At 46.6% G+C, this 6,532-nt stretch overlaps 1 protein-coding gene across 3 annotated transcripts in view; it reads right to left on the reverse strand.

The window, feature by feature from the left end:
* LOC118507620 (coiled-coil domain-containing protein 63) overlaps window positions 1–6,532 on the reverse strand; it is a 112,658-nt gene that overhangs the window by 5,747 nt on the left and 100,379 nt on the right. The window lies entirely within an intron of this gene.

The following is a 6,532-nucleotide window of genomic DNA, read 5'->3' on the forward strand; positions in this document are numbered from 1 at the left end:
GCGACGACGCTTGCTTTTGGAAGCCTTTACTTACTGGCGCCGCTCGCGGTACACTAAATGCGTTGCGTCTTACGAACCGCCATTATGGTCATTACTATGGCGGCATTTATGGAGGAGCTATTTAAATCTACGTCCGAAAGGGGAGGAAAGGCTACAGAACAGAACAGAAATACAGATGAATTTAAAATAATTCAAATAATCCACCTATTTATGACCTGTATTTGAAAGATCGCACTCACCTGGACGATCATCCCAGGTAGCATTTGAACGTCCCATCCCATGAACTTTTCAGCTCACCTTCTCGGCACGCATCAGAAAGCATGCCGGGAAACATACGCATGCAAGTTGGTCTGCTGCGCACGTGAGCACATTGCAGTTAGCGCCACATGGTTTGTGTGGTACACCTCTTTCTCTTCTTTGTGTGTCAGGGCGGCCAACGATATTTTCTATGCGTACTATTTTAGACGACTTTGCCATACGAAACAACAGCCAGCCAGAAGGAAACCGATTGCAAGCAAATTGTTTCATGGCCAATGAATTTGAAAGGCCGCCCCAGCCGAATGGGGAAACGACGGCGATGAAGAAGCCACCAACAAACCAAGCAACCCAAGTCACAATTGCGCATATGGCCACCTGGCAGTCGTGGTGGAATCGATCGGAAAGCTCTATCATTAGCTGCTAGACAGTGACCATTAGTTGTGATTTTGAGGAAGCAGAACTCGGCTCGGCTGTGGAAAAGGGCTTACGGTTTCCCTTTTTCTCCACCAGTTTCTCGGTAGGCTTCAATTACAACGGTAGCGCTTCAAGTGCGGAATGGAGAGAGAGAGTGATGAATAAAACATTTAAACATCGGAACAAAACTGAGGCTGAGTTTCACATGAAACCACTCATGGAAGCTGCCAGTATTTGCATAGGGGGTGGTGGTCGTTTTGATTTCAGTTCCACCCTTCAAACAGCCTAACTGAAGAAGGAAAAGTGCATTATTGAAGGCTGTTTCTCCCTCTGCGTACACTGTATGCAGCCTCCATTGCATCATTTCCCAGTGGCACCGAAACCAACACCGACACAGCTTGCCGACAGCCGACAGAAACGGAAATTGCTCCGATCTTGGCATGTTGGTAATGGTTTTCGTTCGCTTGTACAGCTCCCCGGTGTTTATCTCTCGCTTCCGTCGATTCAAACGGGCAATCGAGCGTGATGCAATCTGTCAAATGCGATGAAGGGGATGCCACCGGTCTCACCGGCTGAAAATTGGGCCGCCGATGCACCGCGATGCATCTAATTATGGTTTTACGATGCACCCGACCACATGCACCCTGTTCCTTGTTTGGCTGGCGGGCAAACACGATATCGGTGACGGATCCGGCCTGCCCTGAGAGAGATTGCCCTTTCCGAAACATTTTACGCTCTTCGGTATTGCCCTGCTGCTGGGTCGAGATTTTCCCACCGAGGAAAGAAAAAAGAAGCTCAGTCCCCAGCCAGCAATGTGCAATTCGTACCGAAAACCTTGTGTGGCCCAATGTTGTTTCTCTTAATAGCATTATTAAAGAAAACCGTACACATACGGCCGGGTAAGGGCGAAAGCGCAGCAAGGCGTGAAAGTCCAGTCCTTTTGCCAATCAATAAACAAATTATTCGTTCGATGCGGACGAACGCCGCCTTCAGCGCTGCAGCCTGAAAGTGGCATCATCAGCAGCGTTTCATAATGGAATTTGATGGATGGCTAATTGGCGGCGTTCAGAAAGATGCCCGATTTTGTAGCTTGTTTGGCGGAGCTGGACGGAGACTTCGTGTGAAGCTGCGAAACACTCGAGCTGAACGGTAGCGGAAGCGACAAACCTCCCCGAAAGCGGTCCACCACTTCAGCGTACTCGAAGATGAGTTAGTCTGTGTGTTTCGAGCGATGATCCGCCGATGGGATGAGGAGGTTTGGCAGTGTTCGGCATGGAAATAGATACACGCAAAACAATATAAGACAAAGCACGCAAGAAAAAGGTTAATTGGAAGATTGGCACTATCAAGCGGAGTGGTTTGACTCGTGTCTATTTCCTGGTAATTAAGTAGCAGCTGCTGGGGGGCTATTGGGAAGCCCATCCCAAACATCATGCTAATACAATGTGAAGAAGCTTTTTTACTATCTGCAAAGCTATTATTTTGGGTAATAAAATTCAGTGCAGAGGAAAGAATTCTTGTGGTCCTCGTAGTGACGGCATAGCGGAATGGGGAAATGATTATATTCTTGGAGTTTAATGAACTGTAACAAAATCTTAATCTTGATACATTTTCAGAACCAAGGATGAACTCTTTGAGATATTCTTAAAAGATAAATAAAATTACTTAAAATTTATTCGTTAGACTTGCCTTCGTACAACGAATGTTTCTGCTAAAATCTAGCCGAAGCCGAAATCCATAGCAGGTTATGGTCCATGTGGTCTCATTGTCCAATATACGAAGCAGACCACCAAGACATCCACCAAGAGATCTAGAAATTCAAAGGAACTCGTAATGCAGTCTCGGGCTTTGCTGTCTATGAGACCGAATGTTGGAAATCTTGAAGTTTTTATATGGTCAAAAGAGATTCTTAAAGCACTGAAAGCCATCATCAACAAGAATTGGAATAGTCAACTCTTAATACAAGTCCGGTCCTGATGGGATATGACACCTGCCCCAGATACCTAGTATGATAACTGGTGTGAGACTGGCACCATTGCCGCTATGCCAGCGAGTCGAATCAATCGATTGAATTAATTAAGTAATGTGTTCAAGCATTATTTCCCCCCGTAAGCGAATTAGATCCCATTTTATATACATTTTATTATAAATAACCTCCCGTAGAACGAGTTTTCCGCGTCTCGAAACCTTAATCCACCGTACTCTGTTACAAAGTCTTGATCTTGAGCTACTTTACCGACCAACGTAGATGGACATATTTTAACGCTTTAATGTCCCCATAAAGGTTACACGGATTTGTCTTGTCCACGCGTCAGACCGATCGCCGTCATCAAGGATCTGGTCAAATTTAATCGAATTATTTCGCCTAACCAAGGGCGAGGACACAGCCGTCTCAAAGGTGAATGAAATTTCGTTCTGTACGTCATCCGTCGTCGCGGCGTCCTTCTGCCGTCTGTCTTGACCGCAAGATCGATTTACACAAGGTGGTTTCTCACTTGCACTTGCGAAGTTTTGGAAGGTGAAATTGCGATCGATCCCACGTACGCCACTGGAAGGCGTGCCAAACAGGGTGGGTGGGTGGTGGTCAGTGAGGGCGATCCCGAGGCTACCTGCTGATGGGTGTTGTTTGTTATTAAGTTCCTCCGATTTGGTTTGGCGCTTGCGCTTGCAGCAGTTGGCATTGTTGGCCGGTGTTAATGTTGATGGACGATGGTGATGTGAACATGCATATTTTTCAATTCCAACGCGATGACCTCTGCTGATCAGCAACATCAACCCCCCACCACCCCGGTGCAACGGAAGCTGGATGAAGAAGCTCGCGCGCGTCAGACTGACGATGGGTTGGCGGGTGCCTTGTTTGTTGGTGGTGTAAAACATTAATTTATGATTCGTTTGTGGGCGCTTTGCGTATTCGCGCCATTCGCCACCGGGGAGGCAGGGGTTCCAATTGCATGCAAATGAGTGATGTTGAGTCTAATGCTAATTTGGCAACCGTTGCATAATGCGGTGGCCAGCAAGACGGGGATGGATGTGCAACAGCAAAGAACCCTGAATGGCTTGAGATGAGAGATCAGGCCAATGAATCTCCGGTACCTGTGGCGTGTGTTTGTGACCGTTGGGCCATCCCGCGACCATTACACAAACGCCATACCACCACCAGCCTCGTTGATTCAATTAATCGTAAATAATCGATTGGCGAGGAAACCGTACCAGAAGGCGTGCAATATGTATCTTTCTTCCTTCGAGGTGATAAAGCGCCCAAAAGTGTTTGCTTCCTGCTTGTGTAATCGTGCTTGGGGTTTGGCTCTTTTTTGTTGCTGTCTGAAATGCGTAATGGACGGCCAATATTCACTGCGGTAATGTGTGGAAAAAAGCCCCCCTCACGTGCTACGTGTTCACAGTCAACGTACTGTATGAAATTAGGGGGGTTTTTCGTGGTGGAAACGGTGCTTAAAGCATTGCGTTTAGCACGAATCCAGACGAGTCGGTGAGGCCATTTTGGGACAAACAATTAGAAACGCATTAAGAGACCATCTTCTGGAAGAACGCTCCAGTCTCAAAGCTCTCAAAGCGTCTGAAGCTGATGAGTAAACGGTTGGTTAATGACCAGGAAATCATGGTGGGTTTAAATGTTAACTTTGAATGTTGTCATTAGTATTTCGGAACGTAGCTTTGGGACGACGGTGAACATAAAACTACTACAGATAATTAAAAAGTTAAAATGTAGTACAAATCCAAGAAGCATCACTGGAATGACCAGACCAAATCCCTCAATACCTTTCGACGTACGTCAAAAGGAAAAAAATCTCCAGGATCTTGTCTGTGCTAGGCGTAAATGTGACCTGTAGTCATCCAACTTCAAAGTAACCTTCTTCTTCTTCTTTTGCTCTACAACTTCGAAAGGTCTCGGGCTTACCTGGCTTTCTGTGACTTGATTTTACCTGTAGCAAAGTAGTTAGCCCTCAGTACGGGGAGGCGGTCTGGATGGGATTTGAACCATGGCCCACGGCCACCGGACCGCCCCTTAAGTCCTTCAATGTAACCTTCAGTCACTTATTTTGATTGATTCTCTGCTGCTCAGAAATGGACTTCGATTAGGGATTTTTTATAGCAAAGTCTATCTTTCCCTACAATACCCCCCTTCTCGTAAAATACCACTGGGTAGCGGTTTCTCTTCAGGGATGCTCCCTTACATAAGGGGTTATTTAAAATTATTCTACCCAAAACATGTCCCAACACTGTTTATTTAAATTTCGAAAAGCAAAATTCAAACAAGCTTAAAAAAACGCATCAATGAACAGTACTTTTTGTGACCATTTCCCTTTCATAGCGGCCACGGGAGCAATGTTACATTTGTATAGGATTAAAGCACCATCCCATTAGCGATGAAAATGTCATTTGCCTCCTCCATTGGAGGATTTGGTTTGGCATCGCTATCGCTGGGAAAAGTGAAACACACAGCTTTCCGATATATAAATAAAAAAGGGAAAACAATCAACCGTAGCACCGTTTTTGTTCTTCCGTGCACCATCCGACACATAGGTGTCAACGCAAACAATGTCCCCCCAGTGTGTATGTGCGGAAAGAATTTCGAAATGCCAGATTTCACCGTGCCAAACGTCACCGGCTGCTGGCTGCACCGTACGCAAATGGCACACAAATGGCGCTGCATAACTATTTTCGTGCGCCTCACAATGGTAGTAGATTTGCCGATTAGTCGCTCTATCCTCTAACGGCCCAACCGGCGGTGATGATGGTGGTGGTGACGGACACGATTGCACGGTGTTGGAATGAATGAAGATGGCCACACGGAACACGCCGTTACGCCAGCCGCTATGAGGCCATGAATTTGGGCAAAAGGGAGCATTGGCTACCGACCGAGGAATTGGCATGTAATGGTCTGAAGCAACCAAACGATTATAATCGGGAGATTGATGAAGGTCTGCTACGATCGTGCGTAATTGCTGTGATGCTTCTGATCTTCTGAGCACCGAACGGAAACGTGGCCGGCCGGACGGGCTAGGCTTGGTGGGACGGGCGTGATCGTGAAATAAAATGCTCACGCACAACCGTCGTCGATGCTGCATCGGTGGCTGTGAAAATGTGCGCCCGATGCCGATGTCACGTCAATGGCCCCGCAGAGTTTCCCACTCAAGGTGAAAAAGGCACTACAACCGCAACATGAGCGCCCGATCAATAGGGCGTACATTGGCTTTTTTCTCATGCTTTGGAGTGCTTTGTGTGGTGGAAGCCATTTTCCAACCATTTCCGTTCAGTTCGCTCCGACTGGTGCTAAAGAACACAATCCAGCATCATTCCACCCAACGTTCGCCAAAACGAGTTTTTTTTCTGTTTTTTCGACGATCATTATGGGCACGTTCGTTCGTTCGTTCAGGTAGGAGTAGCCATTTTTCAACATCTGTTCGACGAGGCTTCTGGTCACCGGAGCCGCTAAGCCGCCTGGTCACGTAGAACCGATTCTATGAAGTTGTTTGTGAACCTGCCTGCGGGACGACCATTTACAGCGGAACGCGAAGATGACGCGTGTGATGAAATTCTGACCAAAACAGCGGGCATTATTTGGAGGGCTCCTAGAACTCTGAAGTTATTCACCCGTGAAATGAGATTATATAGCCATCAGCATGAAGCGTAATAGAAAAAAAATGATGGGATTTTTTGAAGGTTTGTAATCGATACAAATACAATGAGTCGGTAGTATTTCTGGGAGGGTATTAATAACAACAGCAAAAAACCTCCAAGAAATTCAACAAACAACTTCAATTCGTTCAGTTGTGTCCGTTACCATAGCCCGGGACCCAAGACCGTAGTATACACAGACGGTCGATGGTGTTGTCGTCAC

Source organism: Anopheles stephensi, chromosome 2, assembly GCF_013141755.1.
Source record: "Anopheles stephensi strain Indian chromosome 2, UCI_ANSTEP_V1.0, whole genome shotgun sequence".
Lineage (NCBI taxonomy): Eukaryota > Metazoa > Arthropoda > Insecta > Diptera > Culicidae > Anopheles > Anopheles stephensi.